Source organism: Microcaecilia unicolor, chromosome 4, assembly GCF_901765095.1.
Source record: "Microcaecilia unicolor chromosome 4, aMicUni1.1, whole genome shotgun sequence".
In the NCBI taxonomy this organism is placed as follows: domain Eukaryota; kingdom Metazoa; phylum Chordata; class Amphibia; order Gymnophiona; family Siphonopidae; genus Microcaecilia; species Microcaecilia unicolor.
Genome location: NC_044034.1, coordinates 127870643 through 127897332, shown reverse-complemented (window position 1 = coordinate 127897332; position 26690 = coordinate 127870643).

The following is a 26690-nucleotide window of genomic DNA, read 5'->3' as shown; positions in this document are numbered from 1 at the left end:
TTTTGTTTTTCCAGAGGATAAATGAATTGTTTAGGGTTCACTTTCCTTTGCAGACAATACTCTTTCTGACATTTGTTATCCTCCAGTACAATCTTTGACCGTGATCCTAGTTTGTGAACAATAAGGTTTATTGTGTATATTTTTATCATTGTAAAGTACTGTGATTTTTAAACATGTCCTTCATTTTTAAGTGGTTATTTGTCCCAGTGATCAAGGAAGTCTTCTGTCACAATATAATAGACCATTCGCTCAGTTCACTCTGACAGCCAAAAAAAAAAAAAAAAACCCCTGAACAGCAACTACTATAAAGGCAGATATGCAGGACACCTTTTATCAAAAGTAATAAATATTTGTCATGGCCTGAGAAAAAAAACATGTTCTGTGTGTGCAGGAGGAGGAACCACCCTAAGTTTAATTAACACTTTCTGTTCAGACACTGCTACCAAAAAATCTTTTTTTAAAACTATGCATCTTTTATTCACCTGTGGAATCGAATACCCTTCCTCAGGGCCAGTGTAAATCTAGGATGGGGGGGTCATGTAGATCCTTCTATGATTACCTTCTTTGATAGTGATTTTTGCACAGGTTTAAAATGATTTTATGCTTGGGATAACCAAGAAAGTGAGCCACAACAAACCTGCTTATGTAATAAATACTGTAATTCACCCCCCTCTCAAAAAAAAACCCTCTATCAACACTGAATCGAGCTTTTCTTGCAACAGTGCTCCATTTCCTGATAGGGATCACTAGAGCCACCGCACTCTGTGCTCCCCGCTTGCCTCCATAAAGTTCATAGTCTGCATTATGTTCTCTGAACCTCTCCTACTCATTTCTCTGTCTTTATTTTCCTTGCAGTCACATCATCTTGTTCATATACGGTACATATACTGACAGAACTAAAACTTGTACTCCATTGAAACAGTATTCAAGGGGCTTATTCCAGGTTTTCCAAAGCCTGTCCTGGGTTTCCTACAGCCAGTTTGGTTTTCAGGATATCCAACAATGAATGTGTGAGACGATTTTGCATATACTGGGGTCTTTTTACTAAGCTGTGATTAAAAAGTGACCTTAGTGCACCCTTGCACAGGTATTTCCAGTGCACTAAGGGCCCTGTATACTAAGCTGCGCTGTAGGTGCATTAACTTTTTAGTGCACACAAATGATAGAGAAGTCCATTATATTCCTATGGGTGTCTCTAGCATTAGCATGTGCTAAAAAGTGTGCACGCCTACAGTGTGGCTTAGTAAACACATTTTTACCACAGCCGGAAAATGGATGATTTTCCATTTTCTGAATTAATGGCTATGCGGTAATGCTGGCATTACCAAAAATTTAGTGGGTGAGCCTTGTACCACTACCTGTTTTGTAGACATTAAGGGCTCGCACACTAATTCTGCGCTAAACAGTTAGTGTACACAATGTGGCTACATTAACTGATATTTATTTATTTATGGTTCATTTCTACCCCACATTTTCCTACAAATGCATGCGCAATGTGGCTTACATGGATTATAAAAAAAGAAAAGTACAATACATGAATGCTTTGGAGAATAAAGATGTAATGCTAACAACAATAATAATGACTAAACAGCAGAGTTACTGATGGACTATGTTTTTGCGAATAGGAACGTTTTCAGCAACTTCTTGAAAAGATGGTGATCAGCTTGCAATTTTAAGTACAAAGGTAGAGCATTCCAATTCTTCGGGCTGGAGTAGTGGAAAGACGAGGCAAAAAGAAGCTTGTATTTGACACCCCTACAAGTTGGGTAATGTAGTTGGAGATAGGAGCAAGCTGTTTTTATGGCATTTCGTGGTGGTAGATCTATTAAAGGAGTTATATAATCCGGAGCTAATCCGTAAATTATTTTATGTGTTAATGCGCTGACCTTGAAAGCAATTCGTTCTTTTACTGGTAGCCATTGTAGATTGAAACACAGAGGCTGCTGTCACACCCCCTCTTCACCCCCCAGACATGTCCCCCCAGAAAAAAAATTAAGACAAAAAGTAGATATTCACCTGGCTGTGGCCAGCATTGAGTATCCAGGACTAATTTGGGTGGGCACATGCCACTGCAGCATATGCAGTCCCAGCTGATATCAGCCAGGACCCACATAACTAAAATAATTTCTCCCAGGTCCTCCGATCCTCCTAGCAATCTTCTCTTCCCCCCCCCCCCCCCCCAAAAAAAAAAAAAACAAATTTCAGAATAGGCCCCCGTGATCCCCCTACCCCCCCTGGTATGGCAATACCATAGGCTATCCGTGTGCCTACCTGTATCCCTCGTGGTCCGTTGGAGGCAAGAGCAAAGCCCACTCACTTCTGTCCCTAGTGGCGGCTGCCTCAAAATGGCTGCCGCAACCTCCAGCAGCCTCGTGGTGCCCACTGAGTTTCCAGATTTAACATATGCAGTGTTTTAGCCACCACTGAGTGAGCATGACAAAAAGCAAGGGGCCACCCACCCACCAGTGGGGGCCACCTAACACCAAGAGAAATTTGCTGGATCAAAACTTGAGGTATGGAGGCAATACATTGGGAGGTCATCACTATGGCACATACTGAATCTACTTCCAGCCTCCTCTGATCCTCTCTTTCTCTTATCTTTTCCCTTCTCCCTCCACTGCAAACTCTATCTCTGGCCGTATTCAAATCTAGGCTAAAAGCCCACTTTTTTTTAGGCTGTTTTTACCTCCTAACTCCTGGTCACTTGTTCAGCACCCTTCCGTTTTAATCATTCCCACCATAAGAAATTCCCTAATCCCTCATTTGTTCTGTTTTTAATGTCTTTATTAGATTGTAAGCAGGGACTGTCTCCCTACATGTTTAGTGTACAGCACTTTGTGTGTCTAGTAGCACTATAGAAATGATTAGTAACTGTATAATCAAGAATATCAAAAAAAAATGCAGCCAAACACAGAAACTTAAGTATTTCTGCTTTCTTGATCATATCTGTTGAATTTCTATGCATACATTTGAAGTCACTCATCCTTTATGCTTCAGTTCTAAACATTTTTATAAACCCTGCACTTTGTTTAACATAAGAGACTCTATAGTGCTGCTTCATCAGAAGTGATATGCATTTCTCCAGATTATTCAACTGCTTGGGATACATAAATGGATGTCAGCATGAATCTTGTTCAATAATTAATGAAAACAGGGGCCATAACACATCCGCTTTCATATATCTGTCAAGGTTTCCCACTGCCACCATAATTCCAAATGATTCACGAAAAGGGGTGGAACAGTATCACACAAATCTGGTCACCCTTGTCTAAACCTAACTTTTATCTATGGCACAGCATGAACTTAAAAAAAAAAAAAAGAAGCTTGAAGGTTAAAGCCTTGGTAAAGTGATAATAGAAGAGGAAAATGATGTGTGTTTTCAAAACAATAAAAAATAAAATCCAGGAAGTGTGACAAAAGTAGTCGAAGTAGCCCTATGACCAGAGCCCCCAGTTTCCTGTGGCAGCTCAAGGGTAGATTCTGTGGCAAGAAAGTAAAATTCTACAGAAAAGTTTCTGAAATTCTGTGGCTATTGTGTGGCATATTTGCACAAGTTTGCATGTACACTAGCAGCTGATCTCCCAGGATGGGGGCAAGGATGACCCTGATCTCCTACACAAAAGAAAAAAGTATAGGGTTGGCTGGTACTTTAAATAAGGAGGAAACAGAAAAAAAAATCACAACCCAGTGCATCAAACAGAATAAAGGGTTCTGGTGAATAGAGACGCAAAACTGAAGGCCTGTACGGAAGAGAAAATAAAAGGCCAAAAAGTGAAAATGGCAAGCAGGCACCTGAAGATATGTAATGAGTTGTCTATTAATGAATCTTTGGATTTATTAAAATTTCTGAAAACACAATAAGATACACCATCACTTATCACGCTGTGGTTAGTTTCTCCTGTATGTGCGACATTAGCTGTTTTAAGAGCGTATTTCAAGAAAAATATGTTTATTATTTTGTAGGAAATGAGTTTATTGAAGGACACAGAATTCAAGAAAATTATTTCTTCAGTTAAACATCTAGGGCACTTGCAGTGAGGCTACTTTCGCTTTCCAATTCCCCTGCAAGTATTTGATCAAGGGCCTCTTTTATCAAGCGGTGCTAGTGGTTCCTACGCGGCTTGATAAAAAAGGACCTAAATTGCCTTATACTAACTATGGGTCCCTTTTAATAAAACGTGGAAAGCACATAACACACATTTTACTGCACTTTAAGGGGCTTTGTGGTATTTTTGCAGTTAATACAGTGTAAAACTGCAAGAGAAGTGTTTTGTATCAGGAGACATGGCATGGGTGGAGAGTGGGCATGGAAAGCATTTGGAAGTTAACATGATGCGCTTACTACACACTAACACCAGATTATGTAAAGGTCATCAAAGGTGGCGTGCAAAATTTAGGCATATTCTGTTTGCACACGCAATTTAATTGAATAACAAGCCAATTATTGCCAATAATCGGCTTTTTAACAATAATCAGCACTAATTAGATTTAATTGGGACCAACGGTAAAGCTAGGCATGGAATCCACACCTAAAATGTATTAATGGCCCAAAAAGGGGGTGTGAAAATGAGAGGGTCATAGGCATTTTGGGGCAGAATAGGGGTGTAGCTTCAAGTTACATGCATAATTACAGAATACTGGTGTTCCACGCTAAATATAGGTGAGGGCATTTGCACCACATTTTCACTGGTGCAAGTGGCCATACCTAGATTTACACACAACTCCCTGCTTAAGCGTGTATTCTTTAAACCACTTCAAACTCCCCGATACGCTGTCCTCGCTTGGATTCCAGGGCCCTGTTCTTTCCTGGTTCTCTTCCTACCTCTCACTCATGGAGTGACAGCCTAGCAGGTGGCCTAGATCAATGTTTCCCAAGTCCTGTACTGGAGTACCCCTTGCCAGTCAGGATTTCAGATTATCCACAATGAATATGCATGAAAGAGATTTGCATATAATGGAGGCAGTGTGTGCAAATCAAGTTCATACATATTCATTGTGGATAAAGTGAAAATCTGAGTGTCAAGGGGTACTCCAAAACTGATGTGGGAAACACTGACCTAGATGGCCTTCAAGATGCAACACCTAAGCTGTGTAGTGCCTCGCTTTGAGCACTCTTACTTCCCCGAGCTTCTCTGTAGAAGAGAAGACACTGAGTTCCTAATTACATGATCCTTTATACTTCTTCCAAACTAAAAAAGATGAATTCCTCTTGCTCAGTGACTGATAGGCAAGTCCACCCACCATTACCTCAAACTTCAAGAAGCTCACCGTAGGAGCAGGAACTACTACTAATCATTTCCACATTACTACTAGACATATGCAGTACTGTACACATTATATCCAGGCACTTTCTCTGTCTCGAGAGGGCTCGCAATCTAAGTTCTTGTACCTGAGGCAATGGAGGGTTAAGTGACTTGCTCAAGGTCACAAGGAACTACAGCTGGAATCAAACCCAGGTTGCCAGGATCAAAGCCTGCTGCACTTCTTGTGGATATAGAAGAGACATATTGGTGATCTTGCTACACAATGAAGATACATTTCACTGCTTTTCATTTTTTTAAAAAATGGCATTTTCTGACATTTCCTGTGTGTGTCCAGTTGATTTTTTTTTTTTTTGTCCTTTGGGAGAAAAAGGGGATAAAGAGGAGTATGGAGGAGAAGGAGAAGGAGGGCAGAAAAAAGGGCAAAGAGAAGTAAATGTAAAAGAGATCTCATACAGAAGGGGCAAAGGGCTAGAAGATGGGTGAAGGAAATACAGGTAAGAAAGATGGGGGGATCAGGGAGTAGAGGAAGGAGAAAACAAGGCAGTGATAGGGAAGAGGAGGAAAGGGGTCCAGCGAGATGAGGAAAAGCGAATCCTAGATTGGACAGGGAGATCTGGATCAGAAGAGGGAAGGCAATCCATTCATGCCCCACAGCCCCTCCAATCCCCTTACTCTCTCACTTCTCCATACTTCCAGTCCACTTATTCTCACCCACTCATTACAAAGGGCATATTGAGTATGATTCTAATCTCTCAAATTGCTGTCTCTGGGTCATGTCTCCAAATGGATTCATTCTGTTCATGAAGTTCTTACCGATTTTAACTATAGAGGATAAATTGGTGTGGTAGCCGTTAGTCCATTTTAAAAAGTAATAAATAGATATAAAAATAAAAGAAGACAATAAAATGATCGTATTCACACTCCAAGGCCTCTGCTATTCATTCACTTTATCCCAACTCTCCATATTCACTCTTTCATCTTCTTGAACCTACTGATCCCCTTACTCAATCTTTCTTTCTACACTCTTGCAGTGCCCCTAAACCCTTCACTCTCTGAGGTGCTATGCTACTTCTTCCCAAGCTAGAACTGGCATGGGTATGATAGATAGGGTGACCACCGCTGCTTCCACAACTCCTAATATCCTGGACCCTAGTTTCCCACAGTGATTCGACAGGGAATTAGGAATTCCACTAGATGGAGTTTGTTGCCCTTCTTGCATCTTTGGGGAGGGGGGGGGGGTGGGGTCCATAGGAGAACAGAGGCCAGACTCAGGAAAGATGTCAGGAAGTATTTTTTCACCGAGAGGGTGGTGGACGCTTGGAATGCCCTCCCGCAGGAGGTGGTGGAGATGAAAACGGTAACGGAGTTCAAACATGCGTGGGATATGCATAGAGGAATCCTGTGCAGAAGGAATGGATCCTCAGAAGCTTAGCTGAAATTGGGTGGCGGAGCAGTTGGGGGGAAGAGGGGGTGGTGGTTGGGAGGCGAGGATAGGGGAGGGCAGGCTTATACGGTCTGTACCAGAGCCGCTGATGGGAGGCGGGACTGGTGGTTGGGAGGCGGGAAATACTGCTGGGCAGACTTATATGGTCTGTGCCCTGAAAAGGACAGGTACAAATTCAAGGTAAGGTATACACATAAGAGTTTGTCTTGGGCAGACTAGATGGACCATGCAGGTCTTTTTCTGCCGTCATCTACTATGTTACTATGTTACTATGTTACTATGTAGAGGCCCTGCTTATCACTGATCAGAAAATGTGTACAGAATATGGATGAAATCAAAAAGAAAAAAACTGTTCAAATGTAAAGGTACAAAAAATGTATAGTAAAATTATAAGAAATGCTGTGTGGACTAGTAAATTAAGGAAACTGGAATCATTAATCTGCAAGGATCATTAGGATACTGTGGACATAACAGAAATATGATAGAATGAATCCCCTAACCAGCAGTTAACATGCACAATTATACCTTTCAGGAAGTACAGTGCATAAAAGGAGAGAGATTTGACCATACATCAACTAAGATTTAAATCAAGTACTTAGAAGTAAAAGTGATTTGTCTGTCCCAGCCTAGATTTTTGCTCATTTCTCAAGTTTATTTTAACTTAGCGCAGAAAGAAATACACATTTTTCCAGACAGCTCAGACTTCCATTTGAAGCGTATGAAAAAGGAAAGTGCCATCACTATTACAACAACAAAGCAAAAACAGGGGGAAAAAAGTAACCATACATGGTTGTCTCCTAATTCTAGAGCCATTCGGAGCATGAGGTGACAATGATGATGGGTACAGATATTAATGTGCCATTCTTGAGTTGGATACTTCAGGTCACAAACTGTTGAAGGCAGAAGATGTTTCTAGGGGGGTCTTGTCTGTCTCCAAGTGGGTTGGCTTCAGGTGTACATAAGAGGAATGAACCCCACTCATAATCAAGGGCACATTGATTATGATTCCAATCTTCAAATTGATGTCTTTGGTTATGTCTCCAAATGGGTTTGTTCAGTACCTGAAGTTCTTATAAACTGAAGAGACAGGATGTGCTCTCTGTCTCTCCGGGAACCCTGGACTCTGTTTTGGATAAACATGCCTGAAGTACATGCCTACCCTTGCAAAAACTGGTAAAATACATCTTGCCTGGTCTATGGACAAATATTTGACCTTTAAAAGATGAGAAATGTTGGCCAAAACCCTGCGCAAAGAAAAGGACAATAGCCGAATGGGAAAAACAAAATGGTGAATCCTGAACCCGTTACCGATGCTACATTTACAACTCAGCAACTTACTCAAATTACGGACGCCATCTCCCTTCCATTGGAGCCATGGGCGTAGTTTGACTGTTTCATTTTGGGGGGCAAAGGATGGGGCAGAGCATATTAGCATATTCATTTGTGTGTGTGTGTGTATATATATATATAAATATGATTTAGGCTCTACAGCCTTTCTGATGTTTTGGTGCCACTTCAGTAAGGCCAACAAACAATCTATCCACTGCAAAACGCTATACACAAACTTGTGCAAAAACACACTCATAACCTATTAAACCATAACAGCACTAATTCCAAGGACAGGATGAGCTACAACCTTATGCGTGGAAAGGCAGCACTGTAATTACACCGGGCTCTAAAACACCAGTACACTACCTGATGAAAAAAAAGCAAAACAAAAAGGGCTGCAAATACTACTCGCTAGCAGAATACTGCACCTTTATCACACATGAAAAATACATGACACAACAGACATGACACAAGGTACTAGAAATCAAAAAATATAAAGGCAAAATACTGAACTGGAAAATTAACTCAAGAAGTCAAACTCAGCTTGCAGCAATACCAGAAAAATTGAAACTTACATGCAAAATATCACAGATGCACATTTCAAAAAGCTGACATATTCCAATTAAATAAATTCTGAATAAAATACTTTTTTCTACCTTTGTTGTCTGATCATTTAGTTTTTCTATTCGCTTTGGTCCCAGTGTCTTCTGTTTTATGCAGTGTCTTCTTTCCATTTGATTTTTTTTCTCTCACTATGTCCACTATCCTCCTGTGTCCTTATGCGTCCTGTCTACATTCTGTAGCCCTGTCCCTATCCTTCCTTCAGTATCTGCCCTCAACGTGTTCCAAACCAGCCCTTAAACTCAGCAGTTTTCCCTCCATCCATATCCAGCATTTCTCCTCACTCCCCACCATCTATGTGCATCTACTTCCTGTCTTCACTCCCCTCCATCCATGTCCAGCATTTCTCCTCTCTCCCTTCCCCTCCATCCATGTGCATCTCTTTCCTTTGTCTTTCCTTCCCTCCATCCTTGTCCAACATTTCTCCTCTCTTCCCTGCCCTCCACTCCATGTCCAGCATTTCTCCTCTCTTCCCTCCCCCCGATCCATGTGCATCTCCTTCCTGACTTCTCTCCCCTCCATCCATCCATCCAGCAACTCTCCATTCTCCCCTGCCCTCTCCTCCATCCACCCATATCCAGCAATTTTCCTCTTTCCTCTGCCCTTCCCTCCACCCATCCATTTCCAGCAACTCTCCATTCTCCCCTGCCCTCTCTTCCATCCATCCTTATCCAGCAAATTTCCTCTCTCCCCTTTCCCCTCCATCCATCCATGTCCAGCAATTCTCCTCCCTCCCCTGCCCTCCGCTCCATGTCCAGCGATTTCTATTCTCTCCCCCCTACCCTCCTCTCCATCCATGTCCAGCAACTCTCCATTCTTCCCTGCCTTCTCCTCCATCCATCTCCAGCAAATGTCCTCTCTCCTATGTCCCCCTCCATCAATCCCTGTTGTCCAGCAATTCTCCTCTCTCCCCTGCCCATCCTGTTTCTTTCCATTCCCTTCCCCATTCTATCCAGTGTCTCCCCCTTCGCAGCATCTCCCATCTCTCTTTCTCTTTCTCTTTCCTACTGGCAGCCTGGAGGAACCGTGAACTTACATGATCTTCCCTTTCCTTCTCTGCCTCTCGTTCTCTCGCTCGCTCACTCTCTCCCTCCCCCTGCCTGGCAAAGCATAATACAAATGTGCGCGGAGCCGTACTCCTGCTGTGTGCGCTGCTGCCGGCTTCCCTCCTCTGTCTTCCCTCCACTCCATCCATGTACAGCATTTTTCCTCTCCCCCTCCCCTCCATCCATTTTCATCTCATTTCCTCTCTCTTCCCTCCTCTCCATGCATGTCCAGCATTTCAACTCTCTCCCCTCCCACCATCCTTGTGCATCTCCTTTCTCTGACTTCCCTCTCCTCCATTCAATCCAGCATTTCTCCTCTCTCCCTTCCCTTGTTTTAGTGATATTCAATTATTTATTTTTTCCTCCACCTTGTAAGGCACTGCCTACCAAACAAAAACAGTGTTAGACTTATTAAAGATGGACCAACAATAAAGAACGAAAACGTGGATGCAGGCAGCAGCTCACAGGTTTGCTTGCTGTGTTTTGAGTGAACGGCGACGGCTGCGCAGGGGAGTGGAAACAGACAGAGATTTACCAAATGACTGCTTCCTTACTTACAGTGGACTACCATGTTTCCCCGAAAATAAGACAGTGTCTTATATTAATTTTTACTCCCAAAGATGCGCTAGGTCTTATTTTCAGGGGATGTCTTATGCGGGAGTAGTAGGGGGACTGTGGCGGTCGGGAACAGTATTGAAGTGGGGGGCGGTATCCTGCAGGAGTAGGCCGTGGCTCGCCTATCTGCCCACAGTGACCGCAGGACTCGAGCAGAGCAGAGCCGCCCTAGCCGGGCTGGGAATGGAGGAGGGGTATGAACTAGGGAAGGTAATGGAATGTGGGGCCGGGCTGCTCTGGCTGGGGGGTCTCAGGAGGTTGTGAGAGAGCTTAGGGCGCAGGATCATCTCTACCATATTACAAATGTTAAAAGAAATTCTACGGTAGCTCCGTTCCCCGTTGGTGGTGCTTTATGCGCTCCTCCTGTACATTCGCAACACTTTCCATCCTTCTAGTCTGACGTAGCCCTTGGGCGATGGAGCAGAGCCAAAAGGGCTCGGTTACTCATTTTCTTTTCTTTTATTATTTCTGCAAGGGGGATGTTTCTTTTCTTTCCGGGCTCACTTACCAGTAGTCGATCTTCACAAAAGCGTGAAGGAGGATGGTAGGAGTCCGCTGGACGATAGATTTTCCACCTCAGTCTTGTTTCTTGCATTTCTTTTATGTTATTTCGTCTTTGGGTTGCAGCGAAAAAAATTAAGGTTTCTGTGTCCATGTCCCATCGGGGCCAAACAAAAACTTTGCTAGGTCTTACTTTCAGGGGAGGCCTTATATTTAGCAATTCAGCAAAACCTCTACTAGGTCTTAATTTCAGGGGATGTCTTATTTTCGGGGAAACAGGGTAGATAGGCTGGCTCACTTCCAATCCACTCCACTCTCTAGTACCGAAGTTGCAGCGGCGAACGGGCGGGCAGTGGTGTTAATACCAGCAATCAGGGAGGCTCGACTCTGTCCTTCACTTCCCTGCCCTCTCTGCGTCCCACCTTCCTCTGATGTCATTTCCTTTCGGGCGGGACGCTGAGAGGGCAGGGAAGCGAAGGACAGAGTTGAGCCTGCCTCCTTGCTGCTTTTACTGCTGGCACCCCACCAGTTCACCGCTGCAACTTTGGGTAAGAAGACATCGGCAACTTGGAGGATAGAATGTCATCCTTGGAGGACTCTATGGCTGACTCCACTCCTAAACTTATCTCTATTGAAAAACAGATCAAGGAGCAAGTGGAGTGAATAGACAATTTAGAAAAATCACTCTCATCGTGCTAATCTCAGGATTATTAGATTCCCAGAAACAGTGGTGGAATGAACACTCCCTGCCATTTTAGAACACTGGCTCACATCCGAATTTGCATTGTCAACGTGGGGCCACTCTACCTGGAATGAGCTCACTTCCAACATCTATACATGGCAGAGGGCACATCTTCAACTATCTCCTCCCAGGAGCTTTTGTCTCAAGCGAATATATCCTGCTTAACAGAGACAGAGTTGGATGCCCTTAATGCACCTTTACAGGCAAAAAAAGTGCAAGGGATCATTAAGAGTTTGAGAAGCAGGTCAGTGCCTGGGGCGGATAGATATTCTGGGGGGTTTTTACAAGTTGCTTCAGGTACAACTCATAGGCCCCTTAATAGATTACTATAACACAGCGGTGGAAGGGAAACAGTGTTTCATTTATGCTAATACAGCCTTGGTTGCTCTGTTCCTTAAACCCAGTAAGCCTAGGGATCTACTGGATTCAAACAGACCCATATCACTTTTAAGTGTAGACATCAAAATTTTAATGAAAATTTTGACAAATCATCTAGCCCCCTGTTTAGCTTCTTTGTTGGGCCCCTCTCAAATGGGTTTTGTGCACAATAGACAAGCAGTTCATAATGTGAGGACTATATCACTGGCCTTACAGCATTGTCAAGAGAGGTCAATTCCAGCATTGGCCCTGAGTATGGACGCAGAAAAAGTGTTTGATAAACTCAATTGGGGACATATGTTTACAATATTACATCAGGTGGGGTTTATGGGATAGTTTTGTAACACCATACATGCCCTATATAGCAACCTTAAAGCACAAATTTTGGTGAATGGTGAAAGGACTGCTAGTTTTGCTTACTGATAGTTACATTATTACATTTCATCTTTTCCTTGGATGCATCTTGCAGAGGATATGCAGGAAACACTGAGAGAGATGTTTACCTTGGGTTCTCAATTCATGGTACCACTAACCTTCCATCACAGATTTCTATGAGACACTACTCAGGAACTGGATTTTACCAAGTTGGCGGCGGTGTGGTCACAGGACCAGGATACTATTCTCTCTCCTCAACTACTATGTACTTTTGTGACCACATTACCCAAGGGAATTGTTTCTATGCTTCATCATGAGACTCTCTTCAAGCTTGTATTACTTTTATATATTTCTCCACATAAAGTGTGTCAAGCAGGCATGCAGCCCATTGGTCACTGCACGAAATATGCTTCACCACAAGCAACATTAGGCAATAAGTATTGGAAATGCACTCATGTTTTCTCCTTCTGGAAAGCACTTCACATTTTTTTCTTATAGTGGTGGAACTGTACGGTCACATTGGATCCTCAGATCTTATTTGGACAGTATAGAATGATTATTTGCAATCCAGTGTTCTGTAAGCGGTGCATATTAGCAGATATTTCCAGTTAGAACGATGTAAACAGGGCCACCGAGAGGGGGGGGCAAGGGGGACAAAGTTCCCCGGGCTCGGGCCTCCAAGGGGGGCCCAGCACCGCAGACCCACCCGCCCTCCGTCATCGACCGTCTGCCAGCAGACCGGGCCCCCTGCATTGAAATCACAGTGCCTCTCACCTCCGTGTGAAAGCGCTGCAGGCAGCAGCAGATCACCTCCCTTCAGGCTTCCTTCCCTCCCTGTGTCCCGTCCTCGTCTGACGTAACTTCCGGAAGAGCGGGACACAGGGAGGGAAGGAGGCCTGAAGGGAGGCAATCTGCTGCTGCCTGCAGCGTTTTCACACAGAGGTGAGAGGTGCTGTGATTTCAATGCAGGGGGCCCGGCCTGGTGGTGGACGGAGGGGGGCGGGTGGAGGGGGAGCGGCGGCGGCGACCTCGGGGGTGGAGGGGCATGCCCCTGGGGCAGCCTGGCCCCAAGGACAGCCTTGCCCCGGGCTCGGCCCAGTTTCTCGGCGGCCCTGATAAGTAGTCTTAATTATACCACTGAATAAAGTCAATTGGCTTTATTATGCTATCTCAAAGACATTATTACCTTAAACCCTCCAAAAGCATTGGTTTAAATAGTAGTCAAGCATTCCTTCCATCAATCAATACATATTTTAAATTTTGAACACATCTAACGGCATTGGATTCATATCTTCCACACAACTTATGGGGTCTTTTACTAAGCCATGCTAGCGTTTTTAGCTCACACTAGGCATATAATGGGCATCTCAGAGTTTAGCACAAGCTAAAAATGATAGCACTGCTTTGTAAAAGATCCCCTAAGACATCAGAACCCCAATTGCTGGCCACAAGCAAAAGATATAGGGGCCTGTTTACTAAAGGTTTTCTCTGATTTTGTGTCTGAGAAAAATGCTAAGTAAACAGGGCCCGTAAAAAAATATATCTATAAAGGGGGAAGATAATGATATCAGTAAAAACCTTCCAATCAATATTACTATTCAAGCCATTTGGCCTCTGAAAATTTAGGCTAAGTCCATAGATTTATACTCAAAATATCACTACAGGCAGTTGCAAGGGCAGATTTAGGGAGGGGAGAAAAGTTAGAAGCTTAGTGTTGATTTTCAGTACTAGGCTCATAAATTTAAGCAGAGCTATTTTTTAAAAAATCTAAAATTCATATATCCCATACTATCTCCAAATCTAGACAGCTAACAAAAAAAACATAAGCCATAGCTACAGCACTAAATGGCAATTAATTCCTCTGTGTGAACTTAAAGCATTGTGCATTGTGCAGTGTATATGAAGTTGCTAGTTTCCCTTAACAACACTCCTTCATAGTCACTTTAAGAAGCCAGGCTCTGCAGTACAGAGCAGAGAGGGTATGGAAGTCAGTGCAGAGCAGGGAGGGTGTGGTTAAAGCAGTACAGCTAAGCTGGAAAGACCCAGAAAAGAGAGAAGTAGAACTCGGGGGATAGTGGAGACATATGCTAAAGGGCTTCAAGAACCGCGAGGCTGCCTGTAGAGATCACGACAGCCATTTTGGATTTGCAGCCACTAGGAGCAGGAGTGAGTGAGCTTCACTTCTGCCCCCACCATAACCACTGGACCACCTTGGTGTGCAAGTACCTTGCATCTCCTTTGCTTTTTGCAGAATATATATTTACATCTAACACTATGTGGTTAGCGTATCTGGATTTAAAAAAGATTTGGACAAGTTCCTGGAGGAAAAATCCATAGCCTGATATTGGGTTTCTGCCAGGTACTTGTGATCTGGATTGTCCACTGTTGAAAACAGGATACTAGGCTAGACGGACCATTGATCTGACCCAGTATGTCTGTTCTTATGTGGTATATTAGAGTTCCAGGCTACATAATTAAACTGCTACAATTTTTGCTGAATATACAATAGCACTGCAGGTTGTTGGGTTTTTTTTAATTATATTGCATGGGAATATGTTGGTTTCTTTTTTCTTGGGACAACCACCTGACTGGTGTTCTGAGTGAGGGAACTCATTGCTTCCTTGACTGGAGCGCTGAGGAGGCCCCCTATTTTGAGTGCCTTGCAAGGGAGGGCATCAGCTCATCCCATGCCTCAGTCATAAGATTGCCTTTGAGCCACCCATGCATATGTCTCTAATACTCTGGCAATGGAACAGAAAAGTCAACAAAACAGGAGCATAGGAGACCAAAGAATAGCTGATGCTGAATAAAATCATGTTCGGATGTAAAGAAAAATCAAAGCTCAGTATAGCATGATGGCATCTCACATACTTGAATAATAAATTATACTAAACTGATCAAGTGCATCAAGTTCACCTAGAATCTGTGGAGCACAATATTTAGCTGGTGACAGACAGCAATTTTTAAAGGCACTGACCTCTGTGGGCTGAATTTGACACAGATATTTCAATTCATACAGTATTCTTAGAAACCGTTATTCAGACTATACATTATTTTTTATTATGCTATGACTTGTGTAACTACCCTAATAATATTAAACTTATAATATGTGAGTGCTCAGTACAACTCATGTCGCTGAGGCTGGACTACTGGGAAGCAACATGAGAGTTCTAGCATCATTGCACCCTCAGCCCTCCCTACCTCCATCTTTAAAGCTAATGGTCTGATGTTATAAACTGGCACAATTCTATGCTCAATCAACTTGTCGATAATAAAAACCGGTACTTAGCTTGGGGCTGGATATCAGAATCAATAGGTATGCTGCCAGTAGAGCCACAGCTGACCGTCCGTGCTCGTGTGGTGGGTGAAGTGACGAAACAGTTTTGGATCAACAGTTCATATGATAAATCCTCGGTGTTCTGACATCTCTTCTGTTCTCAGTGCCAGATATTTCAATGCCAGGCCTAATCCGGGCACCAGCACTGAATATCCAGGTTTTGCCCAACCACCAGAACTTATCCAGATGCTAGCCAATATTCAGTATTGGTACATGGATAACTATCTGGGTATGTTAGGACTGCTTTTTGTGTGGTCCTATTTAAATGCTTATCCTTGCTTTTAGTTCAACAGGAGGAAAGCATCCCACAAAGCAAATGGATCCTTCTGAAATATGCAAATTTCTTTATAGACATGAGTTCCCAGAAGTCCCTCAGTGGTTTCTTTTAAATGTCTTTGACCAAACCACTTATGTCCTAACTTATTTCCCCATATGGATTACATAATATAACAGTCTTAGAATTTCTTTTCCGCTCCCAGGTTTTTAGACAGACTAGTATTAAACCAGCATTATTCCCAGTTGGCTAGCTCAGTTTGTCACAGCACCACCCACAGGTTAGAAAAAGTTCACCTGGGATTACTTACAAGTCCACAATCTTTATGCATCAGTCTGCCAGTGCTTCAGCATCTCCATTTCTTCCTCCCCTAAGAATTCCTGGTAATCTCTAATGGTCTCCAGCTCCATAGCTTCAGGTTCAGCCTCCTCAGTAGCCACAATTACCTTAGGGTCTGGCGATGAAACATCTCCACCCTGCCAAGTGATGAAAGGCAGTCTTATATGGCTCCAAGGAAACTGAGGCTCCTCCTCCTCCTCTAAGGTGATTCATAGGAACCAGCTCTGTGGGTGCTTCAGCATCCCCAAAATTGAGCAAACTCGTTCATTGTTTCCAGGGAGGGCTAATGTCCATTGGGTTTAGCACCTCCAATCATTTTTGAAAAGTTGGCTCCTATGATGTGATTGGTTCCCTTTTAATTGCAGGAAGTGTTCTAGGTAACTCAGATGTCTGTTACCCAGGGCCGCTGAGAGACACAGCCGGGCCCGGGGCAAACACCCCCGAGCCCGCCCCCTTTCTGGGCCCACCCCCTCTCCAGGTGGGTCTGTACCCCTCTCCGGGTGGGCCCCTGGGCCCGCCCACCCCGCTGCCACTTACTTGTCCTGCTCGTCGTGTGCAACAACAAACTTCCCCAGGGCCCAGCACTAGCACTGCTCTCCTGTTCCTGTGCACAGCAGCACCACTGAGCAGAGTCCTTCCTTCCTTCCTTCCTTCCTGCCATGTCCAAAGAGGCTGTTTGGACACGGCAGGAAGGAAGTACTCTGCTCTGCGGCACTTCCGCACACAGGAACAGGAAACTAATGCTAGTGCCGAGCGGGCCCCCCTTGGATGCCAGGCCCTGGGTAATTTTGCCCCCCTGCCCCCCTCTCGGTGGCCCTACTGTTGCGTACTGTAAACATCACTGTTTCAGGCTTGAACTAATGGATTTACCTTGTACCTAAACTTATTGTAGTCACCCAGCTGATTACCTCAAACTAGATCATCACTCTTGAACAACAATGCACAATTAAACTAACCACATTCTCACAGTTCTAAACAATGAGGGAGAATAGAAGCTAAACAGGAATTTGAGACCATGAACCAGACAGATGTTACAGTTTACAAATAAAGGATTTTATTTTTCCCAACCTTTTATATAGAACTGTGATGTTATTAAAACAAATCTCAAATTTATCAGTCGACTTTACTAACAGAAATCTCAAACAATTTATATAAACATGCTAAATCACTTTCAAGATAAATTAGTTCAGAAGTCAATTCTTACTATCAGCTTTAATAGTGTTTCTTTGGTTTTTTTCCTTAACCATGTTTAAAGAACCAAGATTTCTTACTAAATTTCTGGAGCAACAATATTTTCCAACAACTATCATCAGATAAGTAGTTTTAAATGGATTAACTCTTTTTGTTTTACATGTACTTTCTCTATTACCTTGTGTCTTATAAGAAATGACCCTTTGTGCCCAATTTCTATCTTTCAGTAGTGGATATTATTTAGATCCTGGACTTGCAGGTAAGTGTTTTTCTAAGCTACTCCTTTTCTTTATATGTGTTTCTGTCTTTGTCTCTGCAGGGTGCAGTTCACTTAGCTGTTAGACTTTCCTCTCTTAGCTCTTCTTTTGGACCCAGTTTCCTTTCTTCCATACAGCTTTCCAATGTCCTTCCCCTTTTCAGGCCTTGAAGACTCTGGGCCCAAAGTAAACAGTCAAATTTACTTCCCTTTAAAAAAGAAAAAAAACAATAACAAAAATGAACCCTCCTAACGGATTCTCACACTCACAGAATCTTTTAAATCCAGCTGCTGTTACTTTGATTTAGGTAACAGCCCACATGTGCACGTCAGTCAATTAAAAAAAAATTACTTTAAATTGGTAATTTTCACTACTTAGCTACTTTCCAGAGGTATTACTATTTTTGTTTGCCCCAGACACAAAATAGACAAGCATTTTTAGTTTAAAATACTATTCTTTTCATATGAGTTCTCTCACACACATCCACCACTCAGCATTTTCAGCCCTTTTGCAACTGCCATCCAAGCAGGGTTGCCAGGTGGAAATTTTTTTTCCAGCCCAAAAAACAGCCCAAAACCCGCCCAAACACAAACCCCACCCCTGACACCCCCACCCCCGCGTCATCACCCCCGCCCCCGCCGTCATCAACCCCGCCCCCGCCATCACCGGCCCCGCCTACGACGTCATCGGCCCCGCCTCCCCGTCATCGGCCCCGCCTCCCACGTCATCGGCCCCGCCTCCCACGTCATCGACCCCGCCCAAAAACGTCACTAACCCCGCCCCCCGCGGCCGAAAAAGCCGCACAAAAAACCGCCCGGAAGCCCAAAAAACAGCCCAAAAAACCGCAACCCGCCGCGGGCAAAAATTTCCCGCGGCGGGTCGCGGAAAACCGCCCAATTGGGCGGTTAAACCGCCCACCTGGCAACACTGCATCCAAGCTGTTGCTAAGGAAACAGTGACTCAGCTGGTGCCACCTGACCTTCATCTACCACTCAGCCTTCAGTACACAGAACATTCAGGTTTTTTCCAAGCATGGAACTCAAAATCTTATAGGGACAGTCTCCATTTTGAAACTTAAGTTTCCTATAGACTATAATGGAAAATTATCTGTTTTTTTGTTTTACCACAAAAATTCTGGGAAAATTAAATAAAAACCACCTCAGAACCCAGCACAGACCTATATTATTCTGACATGTTTTCCAGTTTTACAAATGACAGATGTTATGCATTTTTCACCCCCAAATTACCAAACTTCCAAAATCACTTGTCTGTAAAGACACAAATTTAAAGTACAACTACAGACAATCTCCAAGTGACCAAAGCACAAAGCAAGCTACTACCTAAAGCTTCTATTCCAGTCCATACCCAAAACACCATTTCTAACAAAGAAAATATTTTTTAAAGAACCTCACCATCTTAGCTCATCTCCTGGGGACCACCAGACCCCACCACCACTAAAAATAAATATTTAAAACTAATGAGCCTGAGCACCGTGGCTCCAAAAAGTACATTTTTAAATTACGATAATCAGGAGGCATAAGAGACCTTTTACCTGGTCTCCCAGATGCTCCTCATGTGGCCACCACTGTCAGATCCACTCTGGACTGACCCTCCTCACTGCCAGCAGCTGCCCGCAATCTCCCACAGCAGCCTGCCAGATAGGAGCACAAATCGAGGACTTAGCTTCTAGTTGGGCCTACTGGAGTGGTAGCATAAAATAGTCTTGCTTACTGCTTCTCTGCCACCTCCAATCCCTGAACCCGCTCCTGACCTAGAACGGGTCCCACCACCAGCTACCAATACCTGCCTCGACCTGGAACCCCAGAATTGGCCCAAACATCCCAGGCAAAATTTAAATTATTTTTTTTTAATCATAGGTTACACTAGGTAATATGTTGGAACCTCTTCAACCCTGGTTCTGCCAGAGTCCTTTCCCTGCTGGTTTGTTTTGTTTTGGAGTTTTTTTAATTTGTTTTTTGCCTGCTGGGGAGCTTTCTGTATGTTTACACTTACTTCCTTATCACACAGCATGGAAATATACAAGCCGTCAACTAGCTTGCAGCCCCATGCACTTTCATGCAGCTTTAAAATTGTAAACTGATTCTACAAAGATCTTAACCAATTGGATATAGGAACAAAGAAGAAATTCCATCGTGCCATCTATAGTCTAAAAATCAGTTTATTCCATTCTTTGGAATAAATATTATGGGTACAGACTTACCTCCCGTTTACTAAACCACACTAGTGGCTGCAGTGTGCTAATGCCAACACAGCCCATTCACTTTGAATGGGCTGTGTTGGCATTGCCGCGCAGCAGTTGCTTTAAACAAGGAGGTTAAAGACCTACACATATTTACCTTTGAAGAAGGGTGGGATATGGGATATATGTAGTAGAGACATTTAAATATCTCCAAGGTATAAATGCACAGAGAATAGACCTCCATTGGCAGAAAAGTGGATTTTGAACATGGCGTCATAGTTTGAGGGTAAAAGGCAGGAGACTCACAAGTAATTTAAAGAAATATTTCTTTACAGAAAAGGTGGCAGATATGTGGCAGACTGTCTTTTTGGTGGCCATTTGCTTCGTCCAGATGTATCTCAAAGTGCCAGGCTCTTTCTTATAGAGATCTCTTTTTTTTTTTTTAATCATTTTACTTAATTACATTCACATTTATCACATAAATGAAAGGAAATACAGAAATTAATATAAAAAGGAAAACATTTTCTCTCAACAATATATATATATATATATATATACATAATTGTCCACAATTGGAAGATCCAAGATCAGGAAAACAATCTTAAAGAAAATAAGAAAAACTCAAAATGGTTAATCTTACATGTCACATTTTCTGAGGGAGAAAGGTTAATCGGTTATTGCAGCCGGTACAGTGGTAACTGAAGGAAGTTGCTGCAGAGGATTCTTCATTTGTTTCCACAAACTCTATAATTTCTTAGGTTCAAACAAATAAGTAATAAGGAAAATAAAACACTTACAAGGGAATCGTGCTAGGAAGATCCCACCTGGGGCAATGATTCCTGGCTGAAAAGCCAAGACTTCACACCTCCCAGTCTGCAATTCCCTTGATGTGTCAGGCAATATATTCATCTTTGAACCCAAAAAACTATCAACCATATATCGGAAATACAATTTCAAAACGTTGTTCCTATCTAATCAAAGACGAAAGTCACTAATAATATAACTCTATCTATAACTTCTGAATTTTCCAAAATGTCAGTTAAACACATCTCTTTTCTCTGAAAGAAGATTTTAAAGGAAATATAATTTTAGTCACCAAAAGGTGGCTTTCAGAAGGTATTAGCAAAATATCAGAGAAATATTTCTTCAAGAATTCAGTAGCTAATATATAGGATATTATAGGTAAATTTATCATTCTCAAGTTATTTTCCCTTAATTGGTTCTCCAGAAATTCCAATTTTTACAAGAAAAATAACTATTCTTCATTACCAAATTATCTAATTTTCATAGAGAAGCCATTTCCGTAATCAAAGTCTCTTTTTATATCTTGGACTTCCACTTTGTTAGATAAGTATTAATATAAATTCTTTAACTCACATAGTGAAAAATTTTAAACATCTGAAGAAGACAGTTATTCACATTCTGCTGCAGTTCCTATAGTATGTCCTTTATGACATTATTGGCTTCACCAAGTCCAATTTCTCCACAGAAACCGCTCCAGATATCTTCGGGGGGGAAGAGCTCACTCTACAATCCCCCAGTTGGTTTATTATCCGGGGTCGATGCTGCGCCAGGACCTCCTCGGGTCACATGAAAATCCTAACCCACTTCGGGTGTTTCCATTATTGACCTCCATAGCAAAGCATTACTATTTCCGGGTCTTGGAGGGGTCGTGCCAACAGGGGGACTCAAAGTCACTCCCTCCACTGAGATTCGGCAATAAAGCCTTGCTGTTCCCCGAAGCAAGAACCGATATCCCCGATGTTATGACCCCGAATCGCTCCAAAATAGACTGAGAAGTGATGGGAACCCCAGCCGTGTTCGAGGAGGACAGCACCACAGCTTTGCCTTTTCTCTTCCCCATTCTCTGGGGAGCGCGCCTTCTTCTTCAGGCATTCTGGTTTAAAACGGGAACTCAACTAGCATACGTCCTCCCTCAATGCCATCTTGGATCCTCCAGGTTGGGACACTCTTTGTCTGGTTTCTCCTCAGAGGCCTGTCTGATATGGGTAACCCTACAGCATAGCTCTCTGAGTCACTGAAACACGGAAGCCCCTCCACCACTTGCAAGGTGGTGTCCCTTCGGAGGGGCTTATAGAGATCCTTTTCTGGTGTTTTCAGAGCCTCCTTTCTGTCTAAGTGGTTTCTTCCTTTCACCTTAATCAGGTGGTGCTTCTTCCTTCTTTCACAGTGTAAGTGATAGAGAAATAGACCATGCACAGAGGATCTATAAGAGACAAGAAGTGTTTGTAGAGCTGAATAGTTGGTATAGATAGACAGACTATATAGGCCAAGTGTTTGTTTGTTTTTTTCTGCCACAATGTTTTATGTTTCTGTTGAAAAAGGAATGGCTCTCATAGAAGTAGATAACACACAAAGGAAAACAAGAAAACTATTAAAGGCCTCCAGGAATACTTAATAGAATCAACAGATCCAAATATCAAAAAGTGTTACAGAATAAAAGTGAGTGGCTACAATCAGTTTCTATCCCCAAATCTCCCCCTCCCACCCTCAAAAAACATCTTTAAAAATATGTTGTGCTAGCCTCTATGCCAGCCTCAGATGTCATACTCAGGTCCATAACTGTGCATGAAGGTCCCAGGAACAGTTTTAGTGAGTACTGCAGTGCACTTCAGACAGGTGGACCCAGGCCCATACCCCCCCCCCCCTACTTGTTGCATTTGTGGAGGAAAGAGCGAGCCCTTCAAAACCTACCACAAACCCACTGTACCCACATCTAGGTGCCCCCTTCACCCGTAAGGGCTATGGTAGTGGTGTACAGTTGTGGGAAGTGGGTTTGGGGGGTTCAGCACACAAGATAAGGGAGCTATGTACCTGAGAGCAATTTAAGAAGTCCACTGCAGGATTTTAGAAATGCCCACACCCCACTCCTGGCTACACCCTCTTTTCAACTATGGGGCTCATTTTCAAAGCACTTACCCTTACAAAGTTCCATAGTAACCTATGGAACTTTGTAAGGCTAAGTGCTTTGAAAATACGCCTCTATGTGACTTAGAATTTAGGTGCATTACATTTTAAAATACATTTAGTGAGTTCTGCATATAAATCTCAATTAATGTGAATTACTGTTGATAATTGTTAATATCCAGTTAACAGCACTGATTAGCTACTTAACCAATTAAGTTATGCACATTCTTATAGAATACGCTTCGATTTCTGTGCAGAAATTCAGGCACCGTATACAGAATCCTAGGGTTAGTGCACACTTTCCCAGCACATAAATGTGGGCACCCTATACAGAGTGTGCCTCCGCCCATTTTTTTGAGTTATGAAGTGAATAAAGGAAGATAATTCAAAACAATTTAGTAAAGAAAAAGTTACTTTCTAGATAGTTAAATTGAGCAATCTTTCATGACACTTCCTTTCTACATTGATTCCACCCAGCATTCCTCCAAAATTAAAAAAAAAAAAATAGAAAGCATAGATAATTTTAGGAACTGTAATTTGTATAAATTACAGCTTGATTTAAGTGAGCCTTGTAATTAACTAAGGAATATGTTACAAGGATAAGTTATTCTTTGTGAAGAACAGAGCTCTGTTTAAGTGTCATTTTTATCCTAAGTTGATGCTTTCTTTCCTTGCCACAGAAAAACATACTTTCTCACACACACAAAAAAAATTCCATTAATGCAATTGGATAACTTAGGAGGCATGTTTAACCTGAGAATCCTAGCCCTGTGGGATAATCTACAGCATAAGCTGTGATTTGTCATGAGTTTTATAATAGTCAAGAGGTATAATTATCTCTTAACATCAGCAGTCTTCATTATGCTCATAGCTGTGACCAAATACTTTTGCTTAAATGGATCAACTCAGCCCAGCTCATAACAGAACATTTTTCAGCAAATTGTTATTCAAGTCATGCTAATAAAATATTTGCATCATATGTATGACATAAGGACCAGTGCTACCCCCTACACAGTTCACATATTTCTGGCCTGATTCATCGGGATTGGTATAAAAATAGTAGAAGTCCTTGAATCTTTTAGCTTCTTTGTCCTTTGCCACATTTCACAGCTATCTACTACTGGCAGTGGCTCTTGCACAGCAGACCCTGTGCCTTTTCCCTCAAGTCCTGCAGCCCACTTTCTCTTTTTTCTCTCAACCCTGATGCAGCAACCATCTCTTTCTTCTGCCATCCCTCCTCCCCCCCCCCACACACACACAGAGCTTCATGAAACTCTCTCTTTCTCTGTCTTGCAGCCTCCTCTTTCTGTTCCCTCATCTTCAGCACCCCCTCTACCCCAGTAGCTTTCCCCCTCTACCTGAAACTGGCAGTGGCATATTAGTCTGAAAGAACCCCACCCCCCCAGCTATACTGTAGAGTATGTGTTATATGCTTCTTGCATTTGTGCCTCAGTTGCAGCCACAGGTGCAGTATGATACAGGAGAGCATAGATAGGTGCCTTGTCAATACCCTAGCATCAGGGCCGCCAAGAAGGGTGGCAGGGGGGACAAAATGGCCCGGGCCTCCAAGGGGGGCCCGGCACCGCAATCCCCTCCACCCGCCCTCCTCCATCCACCACCGGGCCGGGCCCCCCTGAATTCAAATCATAGCGCCTCACCTCAACCTCGCTCCGTGTGAAAGAAGCACAGCAGCAGTAGTCTGCAGATCGCCTCCCTTCGGGCCTTCCCTCCCTGTGTCCCGCCCTAACAGGTGGGACACAAGGAAGGAAGGCCTGAAGGAAGGCGATCTGCAGACTGCCACTGCTGCGTTTCTTTCACATGGAGCAAGATCGAGGTGAGGCACTATGATTTGAATTCAGGGGGGGCCCGGTGGTGGACGGAGGGGGGCGGCGACAACGACGACCTTGGGGGGCAGCGGGGGTGGGGGGCCCGGCCCAGTCTCTAGGCAGCCCTGCCTAGCATCCTCCACAGCCGCTGCCTCAGAGCACAGTGTAGGGTAAGGCACTGCCCGTGAAAGCACTAGATCTGCTGCTACTGCCCTTAAAAGTGTGGCACTGTACATGGTTGCCTAGGTTGACCAGTGCATATATCAATTTTGTATAGATGTCCTCACTCTTGTGCATGACATATTATCTTCATTATAATATGCATTAATCTCACTCCTTTTTGGACAGGCAACTTCATTCTGTTGAAATCAACAACTACAGGGGAGTAAACTGCATGAAATACACACAAGGCATGAATTCAAAGCTATCTGAGGAGAAAGTAATTCAAAATGCTTACCCACGTTTCAATCACATTTCCTTATTGCAATATTGCCAGAAAGGCTTACATGTCCCTATTCCGTAGGAATCAATGGCAGATAGAGCAGAATGAAAACATATTTTTAAAAATATCTTGAAGATACTACTCTAAAGTAAACTATGACCTTTGTAAATTACACAGCATGATATTCTGGAGTAAAAGAAGGCTAATATATAAAAATCTAGAATAGAACTATTTTCATTTAGTCACTGTACCTGCTGTTGTAAATATTGCAATGAGCAGTCCACCCTTTCTGACAGGTCATAATAGGCATGTACAAAACCACCTAACACAGAAAGGGCAGGGCAGTGGGAAATTTAATCTCTTCTGCCTTACAGAAGGGCTGCATCACAGCCATACTTACTCTGCAGGACTCAACAAAGACCATCTCCAGTAGTCAACTGGGACATGTGTTGCTCCTACATTATAGAATGTTCTTCCATTAAAATGCATACTGAAGATAGTATTCTTCATTTCATGGTAAAAATAAGTACAGCTTTCTTTTTTCGGCAATGTTGTAAGGAATCTGTGTATGATGGCCACTTTGAGCTGATGGCAGCTGTCTGTAGATTTTTATTTTAAATTTGATTTGATGTAATAGTTTATTTGGTTTTTCTTTGTTTTATATTTGAATTATGTTGTGTTATTTTAAGCCTCTTGGCATTTGAGACTTGCGGCATATAAGCATATTTAAATTTAAAAAAATAAACCTACTATACATTGGAACCTACATTGGAAAAATGAGCTATATGATAGGAAGTCCTGTTTACTTCCCAATGATTCAGCTTGGCATAGCATAAGGATAGATTTCTGTCATCAGGCATGAGGTCAAACTTAGCCCACCACCCAGCAGCAGTCACATAATTATAGAACATCTTCATAAATTCCACTGCTTTCATTAAAATTTATATTTCTGCTTACATTTTGCTTTGTATTTTCTGATAAGTTTAGTGGTGTATCAGGATGATTGATGAACACAAGAACAGGAGTATGAATACTGAGTGAGTTCACTTTTAGTGTGTATATAGGTAGATATATGAAAAATTATATATATATATATATATATATATATATATAAAGAGGTATGAAGGAACAGGAGGCAAAGTGTTAGGTGTATTGCATCATACTAAGGTCTACCAGAATGATTATAATAAGGGAATGGGATTTGATATACTGCCTTTTTACTGGTTTACTTGGGGCAATGGAAGGTTAAGTGACTTACCCAAAGTCACAAGGAACTGCAGTGGGAATCAAACCCAGTTCCCCAGGATCACAGTTCGCTGCACTAACCACTAGGCTACTCCTCCATGCAGGGTTGGTTTCATGACTCAAGCTGCACAGCTCTGCACCACAACATACTAATTCCAGATTCCCAGTCTGATGAGGACAGGGGTGCCTAGGTAAATTGTGGAAGGGATATAGTTAGACTTAAGAAGACAAGGAAAAAAGGTGACTGCTACTTCTACCAGCCAATCAACAGTACTGAGAATATACTTTGCAGGGTGGCCTGTCATCTGCATTGCCGGGCAGCCCATCTGAGGGGGA